General features: G+C 47.2%; 1 non-coding gene across 1 annotated transcript; it reads right to left on the reverse strand.

The window, feature by feature from the left end:
• Positions 1–235: 235 nt before the first annotated feature.
• Positions 236–310, reverse strand: Trnas-cga. Its single transcript has one exon. It is a non-coding gene; the product is annotated as a tRNA-Ser (tRNA).
• Between the last annotated feature and the right edge of the window lie 13542 nt (positions 311–13852).

Genomic DNA, 13852 nt, shown 5'->3' on the forward strand with positions numbered 1-13852 from the left:
GTTAAATAATCGTATCATTATTCCCCAGTACTGAACAACGCTGTGGAAAATGATGATACAACCACCTACGTAGCTGTAGTGTGACAAAGATCATAATGATAATATCCCGTTATAACCTGATTTTAACGGTGAATTGCTTTAAGGTATTCCAATAGACATTAATGTCCCCAGAATGAGATTTTCACTCTGCAGCGGAGCGTGCGCTGATATGAAACTTCCTGGCAGATTAAAACTGTGTTCCCGACCGAGACTCGAACTCGGGACCTTTGCCTTTCGCGGGCAAGTGCTCTACCAACTGAGCTACCGAAGCACGACTCACGCGCCGTACTGACAGCTTTACTTCTGCCAGTACCTCGTCTCCTACCTTCCAAACTTTACAGAAGCTCTCCTGCGAATCTTGCAGAACTAGCACTCCTGAAAGAAAGGATATTGCGGAGACATGGCTTAGCCACAGCCTGGGGGATGTTTCCAGAATGAGATTTTCACTCTGCAGCGGAGTGTGCGCTGATATGAAACTTCCTGGCAGACGAGGTACTGGCAGAAGTAAAGCTGTGAGTACCAGCCGTGAGTCGTGCTTCGGTAGCTCAACAGTCAGCCTTCGGCGGCGCAGCGGTTCGGACGGTGTTTACGTCCCTGCCGCACGTCTGCGCGAGAGGTGTTTACGTTACGTGTGTAGCGGTGTGTCGCGGTAATACATAGAACGAATCATGGCCTTGTCCTTCCGCAAATCGACACTGAAATTTAGTTTTGTTAACGAATATGCTCGACCGAAGGCTTACGAGATCGAACGTTATTTACGGGACGAGGTGAAAATCGAACCTGACGTTCTAGATGGAATCCACTTATCTATAGTCAGCAGCGTGGTTTATGTCAAGCTTATAAATGAAGCGGCATGTGACGAACTACTACTTCGACACAGACAAGAACTTCGTTTCTGTCATTCGGACGGGAATGTTGGAGCGGTAACAGTTGAACACGCCGGCATGGGACTCAGAACGATCCGCGTCTTTGAGCTTCCATTCGAAGTGCCAGAAGAATTGGTGACAGACGCCCTGCGTCCTTACGGAACGGTCCTATCCCACGTGGCTGAAAAATGGGCGAGCTTCAAGACGTATCCTGTCCTCAATGGCGTCAGACAAATACGGATTGAACTCCGAAAACACGTCCCGTCATACTTGTACATCGCCGGTTGTAGGGCGATTGTCATTTACGACGGACAACCAAGGACGTGCTCTGGATGTGGGAAGGAGGGACACATACGTTCTGAGTGTGCTCAACGAAGGTTATTACAGCTGCCACGGGATGATCCATCCCTCACGCCGCATCCGACTGTGCTCCCCATGACTTACGTCGCCGCATTACGCGATGACGTGGGCCGCGAGACAGACGCGTACCGGAACACACAGACAGCGACGGATCGTGGCGAGCCACAGAAAGACGACGTTGCGCTGGACCGCCTGCAGCAATCACAGGACGCCCTCTCTTCGGTGCCGCTTGAGGCCCCTTCAGATAATGCACTTGGAGACGTCGAAAATACGACGGCGCACGATTCTGACGTCCCCCACGAACAACTGGAGACCATGCTGACCTCTGATTCCGAGGCCCGGCAACGTAAACAGCGCTCACCAAAACGCCGGAAGAAGCGCCGCCTCACGGTGGAGAACTATCACTCTGATCTAGTAGATAATTCTGAGAAGTTTACGGGTACAGAACAGACGACCATGGGTACAGAAGAACTACCTCGCGTGGATGCAACGGTGGCCAGCGGGACGGCGGCACGACCTACTGCTGACGATGCTCCAGACACAGCGAAGGAGCTCGATAGACGGCAACAGGCTACTGAGGAGGCTACGGCGCCTGCATCGCACGACAACGATGGGACACTAGGGGACTGGTCAGAAGAGCCACCCTCTTGGGGAACAGATGATGCCGGAGGAACTGCTCCCACGCACTCTCCCGGTGTAAGACCGGCAGGGTGCACGGAATAATGGCAGACTATATGAGGGGACGGCGGGGGACGTTAGTCCGACAGCAGCCTATGTACGGCAAAATTAGCGACCGTACGGTACCCTATCTACGTTGACCGCCATGCACCAAGCTTATCGGATAGGGTCTGTTAACATCAATCGCATTGGGACGCCGGTGAAAATCAAGATGCTCAGTGACATGATAAAGGCTGCGGATTTAGACATCGCACTATTACAAGAAGTTCGGGTACTTCCCCCCTCGGACTTTTACGGTTACGACATTTACTGTTCCCCGTGTGAAGAGAGAGGCGTTGGTACAGCTATACTATTAAAGGAAGGGATACGTGCAGACGAAGTAGAGTATTTGCCTTCTGCCCGTGGTACGGCCGTGACCATAGGAGGAATATGTTTGATCAACATATACGCACCGTCAGGTTCGGATAAGAGAAGGGACAGAGCAGATTTTTACGCCCATGAGGTTGCACCGTTGTTCCAGGGACGATACGATGGTTGCATACTCGGCGGAGATTTTAATTGTGTGCTTGACAGAAAGGACCAACAACCTAACTATACTACTAGCCAAGAACTTAGGGAGCTGGTCAACGGGATGGAATTAGTCGATACATGGGACCTGAAGTATCGCAACCAACCAGGATATACATTTTTTACTAGCCACTCCGCGGGCCATTTGGATCGAATCTACGTTTCAAGGGCGTTAGCAGTGTCGACGGTGGACGCAGAAATATGGCCGACAGCGTTTACAGACCACGAGGCATATATTTGTACAGTTAACCTTGATAGACAGCAGGTGTGGAGACGGAGGGGTAATTGGAAGATGAACGTCTCCCACCTGCGAGATGCAGAATGCCGACGCATGGTGGAGGACGCGTGGCATGGCTGCCTCCGTCGACGAAATTCTTTCGGTTCTATCCTGCAGTGGTGGATCGAGTGCGCGAAGCCAGCTTTACGGAGGACGTTAATAGGTTATGGGAAGGAGGTTTCTCAATGGCAGCGCACGACCACTGAGTTTTACTTTACGGCTCTCCGGGAACTGTTAGCTCAACCACCTACACCAGAACGCCAGACGGCCGTCCACCGAGTTAAGGCGAAGCTGGTACAACTTGCGACGCAGAGGATGGCAGGTACGATGATACGCGCGAGGTCGCAGGATTTCCTGCCCAACGAGGTTCCCTCGATGCATTACGTGATAAAGGAAAGACGAAGAAGACGCAGGAATTTAATACATGAGATCGATCTCGGCGATGGACGTCGTTATACAACACAAAGGGGCATAGCACAGGCGTTCACGGATCATTTTAGCAGATTCTATGCGAGCAACGGGGAGGGTCAGAGGGAGCTGGGGAACGTCCTGGAAGAGATCCCTGACGCGACGACTGTGAACGGGGAAGCAGACGGGTTATCCGAAATTACGTGTGAAGAGCTGGAAGAAGCGATTACACGAGGTGCTTGCAACAAGTCCCCAGGTCCAGATGGATTCCCGTTGGAATTTTACCGTGCCTTCGTGACCATTATAACACCGATGTGGCTATGTATGTTTAATGAGCTTCTGCGGCAAGAAGTACCGGTTCACATTCAGTTCACGGAAGGACTCATGATACCGATACCGAAGCCCCGTGGTGCCAAACGGCCTTGTGATTATCGCCCCTTGACCCTCCTTAATAGTGACTACAAGATCTTCATGCGCATCCTGGGAAGTCGTATCAAAAAGTCGCTGGAGCATCGAATACATGCCGATCAGACTTGTCTTGGCGGCATCAGTAATATCCACACAGCCTTGGGAGACTATCGTGACGTCGTCGCCCTCGCGGCTGCATGCCGCCTCCGGGGGGCGATGGTTGCTGTAGATTTCGATCATGCTTTTGATCGCGTGGATCATGTGTACCTCGCGGCGATGATGAACAGGATGGGTGTCTCGCCATTACTGACCAATGCTGTGATGCGGCTGTTGCACGGCGCCAGATCAGCGATGGTGGTCAACGGAGGAAGAACTGAGTATTTTAAGATCTTAAGATCAGTGAGACAGGGTTGCCCCTCGTCGATCCTCCTTTATGCGATTACCTTAGAACCGTGCCTCGCAGGCCTTCGCCGCCGTCTTACCGGGATCTCCCTACAGCATTTATCATTCAAATGCAGAGCATATGCGGATGATATTGTGTTCCTCGTACGGAATGAGAGGGAGACTCAAACAGCACTGGATTGGCTACAGACGTATGGGATGGCAGCTGGAAGTGTGGTCAACTACCGAAAATCACAATTCATGCATGTGGGGCGTGGCCTAGAACCGGGAACGGAAGGACCCTTACCTGCGGTGGAAACCCTTCGCTGTTTGGGTATCACCTTTCATAAAGAGACAGCGGGAACGGCTGCGGACAACTATCGAAGACTGTTACTCAGAGTCCGCACGGCAGTACGACTAAACGCCCTACGGTCGATGGATATGCTGCAGCGAGTGTTACTCGTCAACCTTTATCTCGCGCCCATGATGTGCCACCTGACACACCTTCTCCCCTAGACGCGTACGATGGCTATGAGGATTCAGGCGGCTTTTGGGTACTATGTGTGCCTGGGACAACTCTTTAAGGTACAGTACAACACGCTTACCCTCCCAGCGCGAGAGGGGGGCGTTGGTTTAGTGAACGTGCACGAGAAGGCGCGTGCCATGTTTATTAATACTATGCTCAAACGGTGGCGCAACAGGAACCACTCGCTTACGGGGACGATCATCGAAGAACTCGTACCAACATCGCATCTTCCTCCAGTCAGTGTCGGCCATATATCGCCCCCTTTAACGTATGTGCGCACGTTCATCGTGGAACACAGTTACGTTCGAGAGCGTTTACCGACGACCCGACAGTCGACATCGAAGGACGTGTACCATCTGCTCCTTCGACAGATCGCCCGGAATAGGGTGGAACGCAAACATCCAGCTGTTAATTGGCACGTGGTGTGGCGCACGGTCCACCACCCCCACCTACCTACATCAGTCAGATCAACATGGTACCTTGTCGTCAACCGAAAATACCCTACAAATGATAAAAAGTACGCAATACATTTGGCGGATTTGCCCTTGTGTCAGCAATGCGGCGTGCTGGAAACGGACGACCATCGGCTGGTCTGCGGCGAGGCATTGGCTGTCTGGACTCTCGCAAGAAAGATAATAGCGTTCATGCGGCGCACTATCTATACAGCAGTCTCTTCTGACATAGTATTTTTTCCAGAGGAAACGTATTTTCCGCGTCATAAGACGAACGCGGTGGCGTGGATCACAGGTATGACGGTCCATTACATCTATAGAGACACACGTACGAACTTACTGAACGTCCTGGATTACTGGCAATACTTGCAAGATGGACACATAAAACTATTACGGCTACAAAAGTACAAGGATTGGTATGCCAATTTCCTAGTAACGGTTTTTGCGGACCCGCCATATACCTGGGGTGTGCCGGGTGCGCAAAGATGAGCGGCGGTGCTGTCTTGTGACCCCGACCAAGTTACAGTGATCGACTAAGAACACTATGCGAGTATGCGACTTGCGAAAAACTCACGCTTGAACAGTTATCAAATGGATGTATTTCAAATTTTGTTTTCATATCCAAAATACTTTTCTTTAGGGTGCCGGAGGTGGCCCCACTTCGATTTTGTTGTTATTTCATGCTGCATGGTAAGACGGCAGCAAGGATCTTTCCAGAACAGTTATCATGTGACAGGACGTACTATGTTTATTTTGTGAATAATAAAGGTTTCTGTTTCTCCTACCTTCCATCATAAAAAAAAAAAAAAGTTGGTAGAGCATTGCCCGCGAAAGGCAAAGGTCCCGAGTTCGAGACTCGGTCGGGCGCACAGTTTTAATCTGCCAGGAAGTTTCAGCCATTAATGTCATTTTTTAATGAACGCTGTTATCTTACTGTTATTGAGCAAAGATATTATTACTGATACAGGGATTTCTTTTTTTTTTTAAAAAAAAAAAAAGCAAGACGAATATCTGTTGACTTAAATTTCCAACAGCAGATGAGAAAATGTATGAAAGGTGTAGATTTGTTCATTTGAGTTTAATAAGAACCAGAACAACGTAGCATTTTCTGAAACTTCTCCCGCCAGGATACTGAATTTGGAAATGATTGTAGACTATCTACACAGCCCCTTCCTACTGATTCACGAGTTGCCATTACGGTTTTAATACGCACGACCTACCGCAATATTGTCGCACTTTTGAAGTAAAAAGTTTATTTGCAAGCGCTCTTAACGCGTTACGTAACGTATCACACGACCTGTGCGTGATATCTAGCTGTTCAAACTTCACAATACCTCGTGGGACACGCGAGTGCGTATTATCTGGCCACACATGCGAATCTTTTTTCCACGTTGCGCAACGCGGTGCGCACAGTGGCAAAAGCTCTCCTCGAAGGTTGCCCCGCAAGGCCTCGAGATAACACTGATCCCGCGCAGCGCCGCGCCGCGCGCTCGCCAGGGGCAAATCTCGCCACGTCCTTCCCTTATCTGGTCACTGGGCAGGGCGATGAAGTGTCAAGGCGCTACACGCGCCCGGAAGTCTTCGCGCCTCCGGCGTCTGCGTGTAGCCGTCGCATGTGCTGCTCGCGGATGCCTTATCGAGACGTCAACGAGCTAACAAGCAGTTCTCATAAGCTCTCCACACGAAGTGTTACTGGTGGCTTTGGAGCCCCATATGTATACAGGATGTAAGGTGTGTGAGTTCAGAAAAAATTTGGAAATTTGTGGTAAGATCTTATGGGACCAAACTGCTGAGGTCATCGGTCCATAATCTTACACACTACTTAAACTAACTTACGCTAAGGGCAATACACACACACAGGCCCGAGGGAGGACTCTAACCTCCGAAGGGGGGAGCCCCGCCAAGCGTGACAGGACGCCTCAGACCGTTCGGCTAACTCATGCGGCTGCGAGTTCAGATATTTCTGTTGGTGAGTACTAAACAACATAACACCAGCATTCACATCATTTGCCGACGAATAATTGTAGCTATTACAAGTCCATGATTTTAGGTTGATTAGTACCTCCAAGTACTCTACTCGCTATTAAAATTGCTACACCAAGAAGAAATGCAGATGATAAACGGGTATTCATTGGACAAATATATTATACTACAACTGACATGAGATTACATTTTCACGTAATTTGGGTGCATAGATCCTGAGAAATCAGTACCCACAACAACCACCTCTCGCCGTAATGATGGCCTTCATACGCCTGGGCATTGAGTTAAACAGAGCTTGGATGGCGTGTACAGGCACAGTTGACCATGCAGCTTCAACACGATACCACAGCTCATCAAGATTAGTGACTGGCGTATTGTGACAAGCCAGTTGCTCGGCCACCATTGACCAGACGTTTTCAATTGGTGAGAGATCTGGAGAATGTGCTGGCCATGGCAGAAGTCGAACATTTTCTGTATCCAGAGAAGCCCGTACAGGACCTGCAACATGCGGTCGTGCATTATCCTGCTGAAATGTAGGGTTCCACAGGGATCGAATGAAGGGTAGAGCCACGGGTCGTAACACATCTGAAATGTAACGTCCACTGTTAAAAGTACCGTCAATGCGAACAAGAGGTGACCGAGACGTGTAACCAATGGCACCCCGTACCATCACCCCGGATGATACGCCAGTATGGCGATGACGAATGCACGCTTCCAATGTGCGTTCACCGCTATGTCGCCAAACACTGGTTGCGACCATCATGATGCTGTAAACACAACCTGGATGCAGGCGCTCCTGTCTGTGATGCAGCGTCTAGAGTAACCGCAGCCATTGTCTCCGAACTGATAGTCCATGCTGCTGCAAACGTCGTCTAACTGTTCGTGCAGATGGTTGTTGTCTTGCAAACGTCCCCATCTGTTAACTCAGGGTTCGAAACGTGGCTGCACGATCCGTTACAGCCATGCGGATAAGATGCCTCTTATCTCGACTGCTAGTGATACGAGGCCGTTGGGACCCAGCACGGCGTTTCGTATTACCCTCCTGAACCCACCGATTCCATATTCTGATAACAGTCATTGGATCTCGAGCAACGCGAGCAGCAATGTCGTGATACGATAAATCGCAGTGGCTCTGAAAAACTAATCATTTGCATATCATAGCATCTTCTTCCTGTCGGTTAAATTTCGCGTCTGTAGCACGTCATCTTCATGGTGTAGCAATTTTAATGGCCAGTAGTGTACGTGTGGTTAAGAGCAAACGTCGTTAGTTGTTATTTTCCCCTAGGCAGCAGATCAGGTGTTTAAGTGAGGACATGTGGACATACATCGTGTATCATATACTGACAGGTGTAGTCCACATAGTGTTGCTGCTATGGATATGCACAAAACATCAGGTCGTAAACTTTGTGACATGTGTGCGCAAAGACTATTTGAAGCAGAGAAAAAGACGACCAACAAACTGATGAGTATAGATATTAGGGTGCCACATGTAAAAATATCGGCGCTGATACCCGTTGCACCATATACAAATAAATACATACCCGTTCGGCATTGTGAAGACAATAATGCATCACAAAGTAAAAAATAAATAAAAATCAAAATATCACATCAGATAGGAAAAAATAAAACACGAATCAACATAAATCAGATAACATACAAAAGTCTATTATCAAGGTAAAATATTTACTATACACAGTACTCAGCCATAGGAGGACTTCTCTGAAGACACTGAGGAAGTATTTAATTGCTTCTTCTTTGAAACCATAAATTACACAATTTACAATATCGTCCACAGAGTGAAGTTCACTGAACTCACAGAAAGTATCATTTGCAAGATCCCACTTTGTCATTAAGCTTTTACAGTGACCCGTTCCATTCCTTATTCTGTTTAATCTTGTTCAGAGTCGTCTTAGAAGGTCAAAACCAGGAACTCGTTTGGCCACATCAGCAATAAGGGATCCATTTTGTGACGTGTTTCTTCGTCAGTGTTCCTGCCAGTCTCTTTCATCGTCAAAATCTTCTGGTATTTGAATGGTGCCCTCTGCTAAAGTCGATCTTTTATAAGTAAACGATGATGAACTCGGAGATCGCATTGTTTGATATTTTCTTCCACTCCATTTTTCTTTTTTTTTTTTTTTTTTGTTCCATCTTTGAGTAGGGGAAGGGGAGCAGAGGGGGGTTGGAAGGTTGATTTGGATTTGGGGAGGAGACCAAACTGTGAGATCATTGGTCTCATCGGATTAGGGAAGGATGGGGAAGGAAGTTGGCCGTGCCCTTTCAAAGGAACCATCCCAGCATTTGCCTGAAGTGATTTAGAGAAATCACGGAAAACCTAACTCAGGATGGCCGGACGTGAGATTGAACCGTCGTCCTCCCGGATGCGAGTCCAGTGTGCTAGCCACTGCGCCACCTTGCTCGGTGCAGCTTTGAGTGTGATGTTTGGTGGTTGGATATTGGCTAACACTGGCCGCCAGATTGTGGGAGTCGGCTGCACTGGGCCAGCTGTGATCTCCATAGAGTCATTGCGCTATAAACCTTTTCGTGTGGACGCTCTTTGCCCATATGGGGTGCAGTTTTCAGCAGTAGTATATACCAGTACCAATGCAGAAGTGAGCAGTATGTTTTCGTCGCATCCACGGGAGCTGTCTGTTAGTTTGGTAAGTGCACTGTTTCTGGATTTCAGTTTTGGGCCGCGCGGGATTAGCCGAGCGGTCTTAGGCGCTGCAGTCATGGACTGTGCGGCTGGTCCCGGCGGAGGTTCGAGTCCTCCCTCGGACATGGGTGTGTGTGTTTGTCCTTAGGATAATTTAGGTGAAGTAGTGTGCAAGCTTAAAGACTGATCACCTTAGCTGTTAAGTCCCATAGAATTTTACACAGATTTGACATTTTTCAGTTTTGGCTTCACTTCTTCTGAATGGTGCCTGTAGGAAAGTGTACAGTCATGTTTACCTCCTAAGTATTTAGTTGTGTTTTCACGTTTAATCGTTGAGTTTAAGGCTCCAACTTCATGTTAGCTTATTTACTGCGGGGATGCACTCTAATTCAGATTTTGAAGGATTTGGTTTCAAGCGCCATTTGGTATAATACTCAAGAAGAGTATGTGAATCATTATTCACGGTAGAGTCTAGCTGTTCAAATGACTTTGACCATGTGACAATTGCTAAATCATCGGTATAACCAAATTTATGTGACTGTGTTATATCGTACCTCTCTCCTCTAATTAGGTGTGTCAATAATTTTACGCATGGGTTTTCGCACGTTCGCATCAATTGCTAGTTTTATGTGATGGCAGCAATGTAATACGCTACATAGGATAAGTTAGATTAAATTAGTTCTTTGCGTGAGTTCGCTTCCCAATACAAATACACTCTCAGCAACCACCGAACAGCCAGGACATTATGACAAATGTTCAAATGTGTGTGAACTCCTGAGGGACCAAACTGCTGAGGTCATCGGTCTCTAGACTTACACACTACTTAAACTAACTTAACGCTAAGGACAACACACACATCCTTGCCTGAGGGAGGACTCGGAACTCCGGCGGGAGGGGCTGCACGATTAGTGAGGGCATTATGATCTCCGACCTATCGATATAAACCCGTCCACGCGATAGCAATGTCACCTGGCGAGGAATGACTGCTAGTCAGACACACGCACGGCACATATACTATCAGTGAGTATGCTGTTCATTTGTAGAATAGGAAGGCGAGCGACCCATTTGAGTTTGACTGAGGGCAGAGTTTGACTGAGGGCAGACTGTGTTGGCGTGGAAGCTCGGGAAGAGCATTTCGGAAACTGTACGGCTTGTCGGGTGTTAGAGGAGTTCTGTAATGAGTGTCTTCAACATGTGGCGACACCAAGGTGGAACCACGTCCAGGTGTCGGGGGGTTGGGCGGCCACCCATTATTACAGATGTCGGACGTCGTGGGCTGGAGGACTGGTTAAACAGGAAAGGTGGCAAACTTTGGGGTACAAGTGTGTCTGAACACAGAGTGCACCGAACACTCTTAACGATGGGCCTCCACCGCCGACGACCCATGCGTGTGGCAATGTTAACACCACGGCAATGCTAACAAGGGAGGCCGCCAATTGCCAAATTCAGATTCGATTCATACTGCGCGTAATAAAAGCTCATGGCCAGAGGTGTAATGTGGCAAAGCGCCAAGATGCACTTCTCAGCCGTTGTCGAGAAAATCGACAGTTAAAAGAAACCGTTGCGGCGAAATACTCTCCACGATTAATAACTTTTCACAGTGTCGTGGCGCAGCGGTAAGCGCTCGGGTTTGTAATCCGAAGGTCGCCGGATCGAATCTCGCACCATGCAAATTTTTTTTTTAGTATTTGTTTTTTGTAGTTCAAATATATATATATATAATTCCCGGCAATCAGTTGGAACAATTATGCATATAATAAGTTGTTGAAAGTCGTTTGTCGTGGAAAAACTGGCGACTTCGAACATCATTATGTTTTCCGCAAACAAAGTTTTATATCACAAATGTTATTAATTGTCTTCATAATGTTAACCACGCATAGTTAACGGAAGACGTAGAAACGATATTCCGAAACGAATACGTATAGCGTAAGTCAAACGTTCGAATTAGAATAGAGACCCCACGAACACAAATTCTCTGTGGCAGGTATGAAATATAAACTCTGTTACTCGCTCGTTACACTTGAAGGACAGATGTTGAATGGGCCGAAACGAGCCGCCGCAAACAGCGTAGTTGCCTGCTAACTTCGAAAGAAGGTAGATGCCGTCCCTATAACATCGTCGAAAATCAGTGCGGACGGGAGAGCTTTGGTACACCCTGTTGAAAAAACGGAAAAATGGAAGCGGTAAAATTGGAGAGCGATCCGCCTTCACCAACATGCATAAGCAATTCATTAATAGTTATATGTATATATATGAATTACAAAAAACTAATAACAAAAAACATTGCATGGCGCGAGATTCGATCCGGCGACCTTCGGATTACGAACCCGAGCGCTTACGGCTGCGCCACGACGCTGTAGAAAACTATTAATCGTAGAGAGTATTTCACCGCAACGGTTTCTTTTAACTGTCGATTTTCTCGACAACAGCTGAGAAGTGCATCTTGGTGCTTTGCCACATTACACCTCTGGCCATGAGCTTTTATTATGCGCAGTATGAATCGAATCTGAATTTCACAATTGGCGGCCTCCCCTTGTAAGACTGAAATGGGCACGTGACCATCGGCACTGGACGCTGGTGCAGTGTCAGAGCGTTGCACGCCCTGATGAATCCTTCTTCATCGTACCGATGGGAGGGCGCGAATCCGACGTCTTCCGTGGGAGCAGCTCCTTGATGCCTGTACTGCGGGACGAAAACAAACTGGCAGCGGTTCCATTATGCTCTGGGAAACATTCACGTGGCCATCCATGGATCCTGCGGAGCTCGTGGAAGGCACCTTGACGGTGAACGAGTATCGTACACAGGTTGCAGACCACGTGCACACTTCCATGACGATCATGTTTCCCGACGGCAGTGGTATTTTTCAACAGCACAATGCGCCATGTGATAAGGCCATAAGTGTGTTGGAGTGGTTCGAGGACACAGTGTCAAGTTATAATTGATGGGCTGGACCCCCAAATCGCCAGATCTTAACACAATCGAACACATCTAGGTTGTGATTGAACGTCAGATTTTACGGGAATTGGGCGACTTGTGTGTGTAGATGTGGTGTCAGTTCCCTCCATCGACCTAACAAGGTCTCATTGCTTCCATGCCACGACGTGTCGCTACTGTTATCTGTGCCAAAGGTGCACATACCGACTGTTAGGTAGGTAGCCATAATGTTCTGGCTGATCAGTGTATACCACACATGTAGCTTGTTAAAAACTCGTATCAATATTCCCCGCTACAAAAGATTGCTACGGAGAATGATGATACAGTCACCTAAGTAGCTATATTGTGACAAAGATCATGATGATAATATCCTGTTCTAACCTGATTTTAACGGTGAATTGCTTTTAAGTATTTCAATAGAAATTAATGTCATTTTCTAATGAACGCTGTTATCTCACTGTTACTGAACAAAGGTATTATTACTGATATGGGGATACAGTCTAGAGCTTTGAAACTTATTCTCAATTAAAGTCAGACTGTAATCAGTCTGACTTCAATCCTTTCAGACCCTCTGGCAACAATCTGAATGCTCAATCTTCTGACCATGCGTAAGTGTTACCACGTACTGGGCTTCTGCGTAAAAATATCAACAAGTGAATGTTGCAGTGCACAGCAACTTGTGAACGCCAGAATCAAGGAAGTTTTCGGTTAATTATACTCCACGGTACAATTAAATATTACTATCGTTATTTTTCATGGTAATTGTTGAAGTATCAGTTTTTTTATTACAACAGCGAATACTGCAAAGTTATTTATTTTGGTCCATAAAAAGGAGCCAAATGTTCAACGTATGTACTGAAAATGGGTTCGCATAGTGGTATAAATCATGCATCGAAAATAATTTAAAAATCGCCTAATAGCATTAGAGCATAAAGAAACTTTTTACTTCCTCCAGAAAAAATTCAGGTATGAAAGGGTTAATGTAATGAGCATCACATATTGCACAAAACTGATTGAAACTATTTCCTGCGCTGATCTTGTCGGATGAAGCCCGTAAATAATTAATGTATCCAAGTTTAATGCCAGTGTGCTATTGCGACAAAAGAAAAACAAATGGCCAAAAGAATCTCCCTACCAGATCGTTAATTATTTCACATGGAGAGAGATGAAATGAAGGAATACACAATGATGTTTAATATATGTATTATGTAAAGGCATTTACATACACTAACCTCTTCAAGAAAATGCGCCCGTAGCTCTTCGCTTACACAACAAAACTAGGGCGTAGTTCATTATGAAGGACTTTCTAGAATGTGGCTT

This window comes from Schistocerca piceifrons, chromosome 1, assembly GCF_021461385.2.
Source record: "Schistocerca piceifrons isolate TAMUIC-IGC-003096 chromosome 1, iqSchPice1.1, whole genome shotgun sequence".
Lineage (NCBI taxonomy): Eukaryota > Metazoa > Arthropoda > Insecta > Orthoptera > Acrididae > Schistocerca > Schistocerca piceifrons.